This window comes from Tauraco erythrolophus, chromosome 1 (assembly GCF_009769465.1).
Source record: "Tauraco erythrolophus isolate bTauEry1 chromosome 1, bTauEry1.pri, whole genome shotgun sequence".
Taxonomy (NCBI): Eukaryota; Metazoa; Chordata; class Aves; order Musophagiformes; family Musophagidae; genus Tauraco; species Tauraco erythrolophus.
This window is the reverse complement of record NC_141465.1, coordinates 6,314,735-6,327,923: the sequence shown is the minus strand read 5'-3', so window position 1 is coordinate 6,327,923 and position 13,189 is coordinate 6,314,735.

Sequence of the window (13,189 nt, the reverse complement as noted above, 5' to 3'; positions counted from 1 at the left end):
AAAGACTGAAATAATTAGGGTTGTTTAACTTAAAAGGAATAAGGCTGAGAGGGACCAGAATGCTAGTGTGGTGAGTGCAAGAAAATGGGAATAATCTGTTCTTCCTGTCCAGGGTGGATAAAACAAGGAGTAATGGTCTTTAATAGGCCATCAAAGTGATTCAGACTAGACTTTAGGAAGAGTCCAAAAGGATTGTGATCCACTGGAATTGATTGTCTGAGAAAGCTATGGCTACTCCAATCACTGAAGGGCTGTAGGAGGTACTTCTGGACCGGAAGATGGACTAAATGATCTCTTGTGCTCTGTCAACACTATTTTGTATGATTAGTATCAAATACTCACTGAAGCAGGAACTGGATGCAATCTGTCCTCTTGCAGAAGAGTGCTTAACCAGTAGGCTATAAAGCTATATTTACTTCTGTGCTCTCTCTGTCTCTGTCCTCATGCTCATTTAATTCTTCCATTAACTCTTCTTCCATTAGCTCTTCTACTTCATGAGAATATAGAAGAACTAAAGCTAACCTGTGGTATCTTCCATTATCACGTGCTGAGTCCATACAACACTCAGGAAGACATCCTTTCTTCAGTTGTTCCAAAGCCTTTACACAACACAAGAGGGGAACGAGACACCCTGCCTATAGTCAGGATTACCCAACATTTGGGGAATGAGATAAATTGTAATAGTCACAGACAGTCTTCTCAACTACATCACATTTTGCTGAGTTTTCACTGTTTGGATAAGAATTTTCTTGGTAGGGGTCCTCTGTGTTTTTTTAATTTGTTAATTCACTGTATCGGTTGAGATTAGAAGAGTAAAGCTTTGAAAGTGTAAAGAGTTTTGCAACCATTAATAAGCAATAGTTGTGCCTTTATAAGGAAAGAGAATGCCATTATGATTTCAAATGCTGAAATTTCCTGTTTTCTTCCTTTTTTGTTTACATTTTAAAAATAAGAGATTAAACACTTTTGTTAAGCACACATTGAGTTTTCAAAGTCAAACAGTTAGAACACAGAGAATTAATTAAAAGGGTTGCCTATCCATCTTTAATTTGTCTTCTCTCACATATAGACATAATGATGTGGTCGTTAATTATAAGATCAAATACTGGATTTTTTTTTTTTTCAATAGGATCCATCTTTCATTCAGTGCACAGAGTGGAATATACTTAGGAACCGAATGAGTTTTGCCATAAACAAAGGTGTTTTCTAAGGTCTCCTGTTTCATTTACATCCAGTGATGAAGGTTATGTATTGAATTGGGCAGGGGGCTGTTCAAAAGCAGAAGAATGGTCTCGTGTTCTGGCCATTGAATAGTGCCCTGAAGAACTAGGCTTTTTCCTGCCTCTTGCCATGAGTTCCTATGTGAGATGAAAAAGCTGTATAAATGAGGTTTTCCATGGGTGGCCACTAATTGGTGTGTTCTCATTTTCTGGTTTCTCATTCTGAGACACCTGGGGCCCGACCTGCAGAAGTGCAGAGCTGATATTGTATGGAGTGCTGCTCTCAACACGCACAGAGCTGGGGAAATGCTAATCCAAGGGATTGCGAATTGGAGCTCCAAAATTAGTGGGTGCTCTGGCCATTTTGACCTTAGCCTCTTTGTGTCTGATTTCACTGTCTGTAAAATAGAGATAACAACCCCACCTTCCTCCCTGGGAGAACATCCATTAAGGCTCGTATAGCACTGAGATATTGTGGCAAAATATCACCACAGAAAAAGACCATGAGGAAATTAGCATTGTGCGTTCAATGATCGGTTTGAATGATGTATGTCAAAAAATAAGGCACTTCGCCATTCCCTGATAACGGGAAAATACTGAATCACTACCTACTCAGAGAGCTCTGTCTATCCTTTGTAGTAGCTGGGGTGAGGGAGACCTGCAAGGAAAAAAAAAGATACAATAAAGACTATTATAAGGCATATACATAAAGGAGTCAAAGCGAGGTTTCAGAGGTAGTCTCCATTTTACACTTTCTGCTTCAGCTTTCACCATGTGCCCAGAAACATGCTTGTAAGACAGGCTTTTTGTGTAACGTATGAGTCACACTACTATGTACTTGTACCTGTCAACAATGGGTTGCAAAATAATTGGGCAAAAATGGGCCAAATGTGTTGTCACTGAAACTAGTACTACACTTTTCACTGACGTCAGAAGATGTCAGTTTAGATCCTTAACAAATCAAGCCTGGAGCACTCTTGTTATTGCTCCCTTTGTATGTGAGGAAACTGAGGCACAGAAGAAAGTGGAATTACCTGCTGAAGTAATTCCGTCTCTTTTCTCTACATAGAACCAATAACTTTTAAACTAGTATTCACATGCCTCGCATGAATTAATCTAGAAATGACAGAAAAGGTGTGGGTTTGTTCTTCTTTTCTTCTTCTCCCTCCTCACCTGGAAGAGATAGCTTGAGTAATGCAAATAATTTGTTTGCTTTATTTACCTGTTGATTTATATTTGTTTCTATGGGAGTAGGGCATGTATCTGCCTACAGGACTCCATGGGAGGATCTCCTGAGGAAGGGCTGAGCTGGAGAGGAAGCAAGCAGGTCTATGGTATCAAAGGTTCTAGGTACTGACCTTGGTGCTGTTCTCATGAAGTTCAGGCTCTTGGTTGCTGCCCTGAAGGATCTCCAGGTGGGCAAATTGTGCTTGCACCAGGAGAGGCAGTCTGTCTGGAACCTAAGGTCCGGACCAAGATGGGCTTAAGAAAGAGGTCAGAACCTTCAAACTGGGCTTAACAGGGAGCCCAGGAAGAGGCAAGAACCTCAGTGATACCCGGTCATATGCTTTTATAAAAGGGACCCTGCTTGAGAGACGTACAAACATGGCATGACACTGTAAACCTGCCAAATCTAATCACTGGTTATAGCTTGAAGTCTATGCCTTATGAGGATACCCTGTCTCCTATTTTGATGACCTTCTGCTGAGATTGGCCTCCATGGCGGCTTAGGAGACCTTCCTCCTGCTCCTCTGGAGTTAAACCTCTGGCTGTCAGGACTGATGAAGTGTTGATGGTCAAGGCTGAGTGATCCAGAGATATACTTCATGGAGGCAGTGTAGGTGGCCAAAAGGGAAGACCCTGTTGGCATGTCTGGAGGAAGGACACTGTACCTCTGCCGATTAAGAATGGAAGTGGAGAGGCTGTCAGTGTAGGGAAGAAAGAGACCTTGTTGTAAAATGAATGTGTGGTTTTCTGGGCCAAACCTGATGCATGTATGCCAAGAAGGTAGTGGAAACGTAGGTCTTGTGTTAGCATTTGTGAATTGGTGTGGATTTTGTATTCGCTATTGCTTCCAAATCGAATGGGGTTTCAGCCTACCCCTGGGGCAACCCCTGCTTCTGGCTTTGTCACAGAAGAAGCATATATTGCCCCAGCACAGAAATGAAGGAGGAGGCAGAAAAGGCACTGGACTAGGTCAGGGTAATTTTGTTGGAATCATCTACAATTGCATGGCTCCATTGGCTTCTTCTCTTCGTAGAAAGAGAAGCACTGGCCACAGCAGATAATATGACAACTTGTAAGCACCCACTCCAGAACCGAAGGGATCTCACCAAGCTAAGGTCAGTCTTCCTGTATCGCAAAGTGCAGTAAGTGGCCTCGCTGGCAGGGCTTGCTTGCTTCTCTTTCTCTCGTGTGGTCTTGACCCATCCCTGCAGAGAGCAAAATGTGCTCCTCATTTCACTGCCTCCTTATATCCAGCCCCATTCAGTTCCATCTTTCACATACAATTTGTTGCATCTCAGTGTCTCATAGTATGGTATCATCAATGCTGATATCTCCAAGCTGTAATTTTTCAACTTTGCTCTTGGGTACTTACCTCTAAGCTTTTCCTGCTGTCAGGCACAGCAGATGACAGAGAGTACCTCTGAGGGGTACCATACAGAGCGATTCTGCTCTTTGGAAATTCATTTGTGAAAACTCTGAGCAGTGCAGAAATGCCTGGAGTAGCTAATCAGAATTGGAGATGGGCACAGTTTTTAAAAAACACAAGTTTCGAGTATGGCGGTGTAAACGAGAGGTCATTTTGCTGCCAATGGCAGTGAACTAGCACTCAGTTACGCAGAGCACAGGAAAATGCTGAACAGGATTTCTGTCATTCCTTTACTCCACTTTTATCAACGCCCTGTGCCTCTGCCCTGCAGCGGCCCTGCTATTCCAGCTCTGATGTTGCAGGGTAGCTATTGAGTTCCTGAAAACTAGGCAAGGATGTAACTGATCCTTTGAACAAAGTAATTCTCTGTTCAGTAGCTTTTTGTACGTATTAAATGATTAAATCTTTAGGGGGCTTTTCCCTGATGCAGTAATTGTGCAGTCATTACATTGCCTGATAAGACTTACTTTCTATTAATTTATTTTTGCCAAGAAAAATGTTTCGTTTTCTACTGGTAATCCTGCTTCACCTAATTCGAGGATGGCCAACTTGTGGCTTTTAAGCCACAGGCAGATACAAAGTGACTGATGTATGACTTCCACAGTGGAGATACGTCATATTACTGGCAGCACACTACTGATGTGAGGAGTACTTTTTATCAGTATCTCCATGTGGGAGGAAGATTTCAGGGGCTTCTGAGGCCAACAAGCTCTGGGACTCAGCTGGGCACCTAGGCTCACCCCATCCCACACTGGATTCTGTGACCCCAGGGAGCCATTGCTGTTTTCTGCCTGGGAGCTTCTTGTTGAAAAATCTCACCTTGCCCAAGGTACTGGGTAGAGGGTTGACACCTCTTGGACATTAGAAGGTGGTTTGTTTTTTAAGATGCTCATGAGGCCAAGAGGTTTAAGCTCCCATGATTTAGATAATTGTATTTTACAAAGTGAAATCTGAGTAAAAGTTGAATTTACTAGGAGTGGAAATAGGTTTAGGCTTCAGCGGCAGCGTGAGCTAGTAGATGTGTGAAAAAGACCACAGTGAAACTAGGTTAGAAAAAAGTTATTAAGGCTGCTAAGTCAAGTATTAAAAAATTAGCCAATATTGGAAATGCAGTTGCCTGTGCAACCTCAGCATGGTCTCCTCTTGTGAATGTATTTCAGTACACTTTTGCTAATGGGAACGCATCTTGATTTTCTTTCCAGGGATTCCTACTGCATTCAGGTCACAGAATGGACAGTGCTCACTTAATGAGCAGTTATTCAATATTTTGTTCTCTCACAATAAGTCAGCGTGTGACCCCACAGCTTTGCTCAATAAATACTATTCAAACTCTGCTCTGAAATCAGTAGTAATTTTCTCCTGGATTGTCTTGTGATTCTGAGCGCATCCCAGACATTACTTAGTAAATCTTTGCAACACCCACGTGAGATAACTGAGTATTTTTACTCCATTTTTGCAAATGGAAAACTGAGGCAGAAAGAGGGATTTTGGTCAGCAGGACTCCCTCCTTTTATGTGCTGAATTTGAGAAACAGAGGACCCAGCTTCTGTTAGTTTTATTTTCTATTGCACATATCTGAAAACATCCCCCATTACTGTCAGCTGCAGCTCTGTGTGCTCAGCTCTGGATTGGACTCAAGGTGTCTGAAGCCAGCTTCTCAGAGATGCAGAACACGGCACTAGGAATCACCTCATGAAAAGTTCGGGTGCGGATAACAGAGGAATTCAGCAGCAAAGGTAGGGCAGTGCTGTAGGACAGCTGTCTGTTGGCTGCCCTAACCCTGAGGTCCTCTTCTCCTTTGCCAAGCCTCTGCCTCCCACATTTTAACTTTCCAATTTCCAACTGCAAAAAAAGGGACCAAGATTTTAGTGTAATCCCTTTATACCCATGAGTTTCCTAAGCTTCATGTGAATCCAGATTTCTTACTAACACTTTAAGACGTCTTTAAGCTCCTTTGTTTTACTTTGCAATCTTTCAGCAGCTATTTGCAAACCTAGTTCCAAACAGTGGCAGGGTGGTATCAGGTAATTTACAGAACTGTCCTAACAAGTAAGATTTATATAGACAGGAGCCTAGAAGGATTTTCAAAGAGCCTTGGTGCCTAATTCGCGCTGGTTTCAATAGGATTAAGGCAAGCTGGCATTTGTCAAGGTCCAACCATTCGTTCCTTAAAACTTGGCCCTTTAATTCTTCTTTCAATCAAGTTTGTGTTGACCCACTAGAGCTAAAGCACAGGAACATAAACTAAAACGTTAATAATTCATGAATGTTTGTAAAGTGCTGTGAGAGTACAAGCTGGAAAGCAGGCATCTTGGGGAGGTGTGTTGTATTTTCTTCAGGCTTCAAAATAATGGCTTCTGCAACCAAAGCAAAATAACAGGTGGAAACTTTTTTCCTCTGCTTTGCACTGAGATCAAAACATTAGTTACCTGAAAACCCCAACAGATGTTCCAGCTCTACACTGAGCACTCTCAGATATTACTAAGGATTAGGCAGATCCCAAAACCCTGAGTTAGTGATTGATTTGGAAGAGCACAGAAAGCATTTGTGCATTCAGAACTCGTTCTTTCTGGAAGGGATCAAATGTTGAATTTGATCTGTTTGAAAATATTCTATATCTAGGCCTCATTTCTGATTTCATTTCAGCAGGATTTACTGAGTTGGTTATGCAAACTGACTTCAGGCAGTGGATTTCTTGCAAATTATTCACTTACTCCACTATCTTTATATATACATATGTGTGTTTGTGACATCCAGTTTGTGATATTTATACAATATGGTTTCCTCTCGGACTAGGAAGGGGAAAAAGAAAGAGTTACTGGAAAAATAAAAAAAGAAAAAGAGAGTCATTGGGGAAAAAAAAAGAAAAGAAGCCACAATTCCGGGCTAAAATTTTAGATAGTGATCATTCACTATAATAGAATTTGCGGGATTTGCGTCGATTTTCACGCCTGAGGGACCAGTTCAACTGAAAAGTAGAGTACAACTAATAACCTGGCCACATAACGTAGACATACCATAACCTTTGCTTTGTTTGAGCAAACCTACAATATGCTTAACTCCAATGTTGTGTTTTAGGAAGGACTTAGTATTATTATTATTACTGTTTCAATAAATTGGACTGGCAAGAACCAGCCTTGTCCTGTGACTTCTCGAAGAAGCAGGAATTATGTCCTTCTACTAGGAAACGTCTCTGCATTTTAGGTGATGCTGGGAGAAAACAAGCTAATTCCTATAGTATCTGAATTATTTTTCCTCTGTAAACCTGTGTGCTGCCTGTGCCATTTCTTGTGTTCAGCACACTCCCATTGTCCTGTTGCTTCTTTCATTGCTTCCTTTCCTGGCACCACAAGGGAGATAAATCCCAAAGATGTAGAAATAACAATGGTTGCCATGATCATAAATCCTTATGCATTTGGCTCATCTCACAGTGGGCACCTCTTCCTTCATCTGGAATCTCACCATTAGGACAGTAGGAGCCTGGATGGAAACTCTTGGAGAACCTCTGGAAAGTGTCTGGCATCCTTCCACTCCATCTTGCTTGTCCTAGTCTTCTCCAGCTACCCAGCTTCTTGACATCCTCAGAAAACTCCTAAATGTGCTGAATCGCATTTGGGGGAGGCTGACAGGGAATGGAGCTGTCAGACTCAGGACTGTGTTTAACAATCCGCGTGGATTGCTGTCTATCTGTAGGATGCCCAGCCATTCAGAAGTTCCCCAAGTCTTTTTTTTGCTTCTTTTTTTCCTAAGTGCTTAGCTATTTTCATCACCATCTATATTAATGGCTGCAGCTTTTCCTACTGCCTTTGGGAGCCTGATCCACACATTAATTTATTTTTAGCTATATTGCTAATTATTATTTTTGCGGGTGTAGTGTTTCATTATTCATTAAAGCTGGGGAGACATTTTAGTCATTTCTCAGTAGAACAAATGTGAATTCAGTAACCAAAGTAAGATCTCTGAGTAGGGCTTAAGTGAGCCAGGAAGAATGATCTGGCAAAGACAGGCGGTATGACAGGTGAGAGCTATTTACATAGGAAGGAGTGTTACTAAGAAAGCAGAAACAAGCTATTCTCAACATGGACAAGACTCAAAAGGCTGTCCGAAACTCCAAGAGGAACTCTTTAGTTCCTCAAAGGAATAAACTGCCAGAGAAACCCAGGGAATCACCTTTGGGGGAAATGTCCAAAGACTGGTAAAAACCACTGCTCTTGCAGGATGGTTTAAAGATGAAGAAAATGAGCAGTGCTGCAGTGCTCAGGGAGGGCCTGGAGGATCCTAGATATTTCTAATGCTTTGCTCTTCAATGTGTGACAAAGCTGTGCAGTGTGAATTGGTCCTTACTAACAGAAGAGGAACCACTGCTCATTTTCTGGTGTTAGATTATCTGTGCATTCTTCTCAGTGCTTTCTGCCTGGCTCTGCACGGGATGCTGAGCGAAGAAGGCCCCTATTTCCGAAACTGACTGATCCTTCTCAGCATGAGAACTCTCTTTCCATGTCACATCTGCAGCAGAGCAGAAAGAAGTGGAAGGAGATTTGTGCACCCTGCCTGCCCTTGTCCTTACCAGGGGTCCCTTTTCCTTCAACCCTTCTGCCAGGGAGTCATAGAGTCCACTGAGAAAAGCCCTCCACTGAGTGGGCTCCAGGGATACCTGGATGTGCAATATGGTTGTGTTAAATATGCACCAGATACCCAGTGATCTAAACTGCGTGCCTGGGGAAAACACATTACAAGGCACAGTGCTTTGAGGCTACTGCCATGCTTCCTCACTGAAGAATCGAAAAAGGTCAGAAGACTGTAGGACCAAGATGTTTAAAAGTTATTGAAGCCCTTTTTAAATAACAACTTAAAGATGGGAAGCCCAGGGAGTGAAAAAATTGAAAGAAAGAACAGCTTAGGGGAAGCTCTGGGTGACTACTTATATCTGACTGTGATATACTAGCCCGTTCACATGGTGAATCCAAACACTTGTGGCTTTTTTCCCTAGCACATCTATTCAACATGTTCCTTTTGGCTGGAGATCTTTATAGCACTAACTTAACAGTGTCCACAAAGGGTCTATCGCAGCATGCACAGCAGGCTTGCCTCCCCCCTCCCTCTTTTTCAATAGGGCTATATAGAGTAGAGAAGAAAAGTAGGAAACAAAATGGCTCGAAGCCACACGTGTGTCGTGGTTTTAGGCTGATCCAGCAACTAAAACTCACACAGTCTCTCCTTCTCCAGTAAAGTGGAGAGGAGAAAAATATAATAAAGGGACTGAGGGATGAGACAGGAACAGAGGGAGCACCCACCAACCATGGTCCTGGGCAAAACAGACTTGGCTTTCTTAAAAGCAAAACAATTTATTGATCGTTATTAAAAGGACAAAGACAAACAAAACCGGTTACGTGAGAGGATAAAAAGAAACAAAGCCAGATCTTAAAAACCAACACCTTCCTCCCCTCCCACCCCCCCCAGCGGCGCAGGGAGCAGGGACTGGGGGAGTGCAGGTCAGTTACTGCTGTTACTCTCTTAAAGGAGGAGGAGTCCTTACACCCTTTTCCCCTGCTCCAGTGGATCCCCTACCCACGAGGAAAAATCCACAAACTTCTCCAACGTGAGTCCAGTCCACAGGAAGCAATCCTTCCCCACAGATTGCCCCAGTGTGGGCTTTACCACAATCTCAGATACTTAGGGAGTTGTAGCCACTCGCTCCAGCGTGGGTCGTCACGCAGACTCCAGATGCCTCTCTGCCTTGTCGTGCATCCCAACACGACCATCCTCAGGCTCAGGCATCTTCTCTCCACGGGCTGCGAGTGGGTCTCTACTCCACTGAGGCCGTCCTGGTTGCAGGGGGGGCCGCCTGCTATCTCACCACCAGCTGCAGGGGAAACTCGGCTCCGGCACACCTCCTCCCGCTCCATCCTCACTGACCTGCTGTCGATGCAGCTGTTTCTCTCAGATCTCAGTCCTCTCCAGGTGAACTCAGCCCAGTGGGCACCCCGTGAGTGGGGTGCCCCCGAGTTCCCCAGCCGGCTCTGCCGCCGCCATTCTCCGTGGGCGGTGCCGGCCCGATGCAGGCAGCTGCCCGGCTGGGAGCCAGGGAGCGGGGGCAGTGCCCTCCTCCCTTCTCTCCTCGCTCCTGGGCAAAGCACCTTTTCCGGTTCCTTTGTCCCAACTTAAATAGGGAAATTCGCAGAGGCGCTGATTGGCTCAAGCCTGAGGGGCATGACAGTCTGATCTGCTGGCCAGAACCAGGTCTGACCCGGTTCCAAAACCAGGGAGGTCACAGGGAGCAAAGCCCCTCTCCTGCCACCAGAACCCCCACCCCCTCCACATCAAACCATGACAACGTGCATTTCCTATAGCTCAGTGCCAGTCTCCAGAACAAGTGTTTAAGCCCTGAGGCTGCTGGGTCTTGTGTTCAGCTGCCTGTGGCACCAAAGGATCTTTCCAATCGAAGCTATGTCTGTGCTCTGGTAACAACCCTACCTGAAGGATGGGAGAGGGATGTGGCACAACATCATGCCTTCGGTGCTCAGGACTGACAGCTGCAATCGCAAGCCTGATTCATCAGTTATATGGACCTTGGAAAGCACTGAAGTTGCACAAACTGGGTGTGGTCTCAGGCAGCCAAGCCCAGGTTCTTAGGTGAAAGAAGTTGTGTCATACAGGTCCTCTCTGCAGACCTTTTCAGATTCTGACAGACACTTACTCCTTCTTTCAGGATATTCTCATCCTGCACTGACAGGAGGGAATAGATAAGAGCACAGCTTAGATATTGCAAAATGCTTTCCGTTGCTAGAACACCATGCATTTGATGCTCTTGCAACACTGCAAATGCTAATTCAATTAGGTTCGGCGTTCTTCTGGAGCATAACCATGTCTCCTCTCACAAGTTTTTTGGATCAGCAGACCACAGAGGTCTAGTGGTCTGCTGATCCAAAAATCATCCCTAGTGAAAGTGTCATTGAAATCAATGGAATTACACTCCACTTTGGCCGTGCATTGGCAATGCATTGCATTTGGCAATGCACTTTGACATTGCAATTGGCATGGAACTTCCAATAAGATCTCAGTACAACTGTTTGTTAATAAGCTATGCAAACTTTAGGATAGGAGGAATAGAGAGAGATGGTCTAGGTCTTCTCACACTTTGCAGTATCTAAGAGGTCATAGTGTGACCAGTGACCTGTCTCCTATATTTGATATCTTAAAAGTAGGTTTAACTCACCTGAACTAGTGGCTAAGGAGGGAGGAGATATGGGATCGCTCTCCTTTCTCTGCTTGTACTTTAAACACATAAAAGGAACAAAGGAAAAAATGTAGGCCAAGAGTGATTTCACAGAAGGTTTTCTATAAGGTCTCAGGCATCCCTATCAGGCACCTTGAAGAAGATGTGTGGAGCAAACATCAGCACGAGTTTTACCACTGAAGTAAAGGTGGGTGGAGAGAATGGCCAGGGCAAGCCAGGGGAAAAAGTATATGTGTATGCACTGGGTCAGTCAAGCCCATAAAGATCCACAACACAAATCAATAAACTGCGTTTCTGTAAAGATCAGAGCCAACACTCAACGTCATCATTCTCTGTCTCCATCAGCAAGGCTGACACCCTGTCCTAGTGGAGCTGGAGCTGGTGTAAGCAGGGTCAGGCAATGCCACAGAGCAAGAAGCATCTTGGGTCGTGGCAATCCCAGGCATAAATACAGACTGGGTGGTGATTGGATCGAGAGCAGCCCTGAGGAGAAGGACTTGGGAGTACTGGTGGACGAGAAGCTCAATATGAGCCGGCAATGTGCTCTTGCGGCCCAGAAGGCCAACCGCGTCCTGGGCTGCATCAAGAGGAGCGTGGCCAGCAGGTCGAGGGAGGTGATTCTCCCCCTCTACTCTGCCCTCGTGAGACCTCACTTGGAGTACTGCGTCCAGTTCTGGAGTCCCCAACATAAGAAGGACATGGACCAGTTGGAGAGGGTCCAGAGGAGGGCCACGAAGATGATAAGAGGGCTGGAGCACCTTTCCTATGAGGACAGGCTGAAAGAGTTGGGGCTGTTCAGCCTGGAGAAGAGGAGGCTCCGGGGTGACCTTATAGCGGTCTTCCAGTACCTCAAGGGGGCCTACAAGAAAGATGGGGAGAGGCTGTTCAGGAGGGCCAGTTATGATAGGACAAGGGGTAATGGTTTTAAAATAGAGGGAGGTAGGTTCAGGTTGGATATTAGGAAAAAATTTTTTACTATGAGAGTGGTAGAACACTGGAACAGGTTGCCCAGAGAGGTGGTGGATGCTCCATCCCTGGAGACGTTCAAGGCCAGGTTGGACAAGGCCCTGAGCAACCTGATCTAGTTGGAGATATCCCTGTTCCTTGCAGGGGGGTTGGACTAGATGACCTTTGAAGGTCCCTTCCAGCCCTAACCATTCTATGATTCTATGATTCTATAAGCAGAGCTAGGAGAACCAGTCCTGACTGGTGAGGACAGGCCATGCCACTGAGAGCAGCTGAACCCATCAGAACCAGAAGCTGAGGAAAAGCCAGCTGCCCCAGTGAGGAGATGGAGTCTATACTGATAGGTAGAAGAAGCCTTTGCTATGGATTCCTGCTCTTTGGGGACACAAGATCCTAGTGCACATGGTTCAGCTCTGCAGTGGGAATGTGCAATTGGTCTATCTGGAACAAAAGCTGAAGAGGATATCCTAGTCTGAGCTGTTTTAGAGCCAGTTTGTCAAATTACGTAGACCTGCAATTCTGTTTACTTGAGTTTTGCTGGGAGCAGCTCTGGTGATTTGAAAGATTGTGCTCTACTCTCTGGGGAATGGAAAAGCTGTTGGCTGAAGGTGATGCTGTGGCTTAGGTTCTCCATCAGGAGATTGGAAAAACAAAATACAAAGGTCTGACCAGGAGGATAATGACCAGTGAGAAAGGTAGTACTGACTTTACTGTCCTTGCCAGATCCTGATGAAGAATCTTGGTTGCTACCTTCTTCAGGTCACCCTGAAGGATACGGGTGGGATACGCATCCCTGTCCCCCCTGAAGTTCAACTGTTGTATGTGGCTGTGGCCACAGGTAGCAGCTCCAGGGTTTCACCCCAGCAGTAGCTGCAGTTCAGGAGGAGAGAGACCTTTTCTTCTTGGTGCAGGTGCTAGATGTAAAGCAGTGGAGGATGAAAGGTCCTGTAGAAACATCACTGTCCAGATGCTCTGTGGAGCAGAAGTACATTGTAGAGCAGTGCGGGAAGACAGAGGAGTCTGGTACAGAGCCAAAGCATTTTCCTCATTGAATCCTTAGTTGACACGAGCATGGCTGATGGGGTGATAATTGAATAGGATATTTATGAGAGC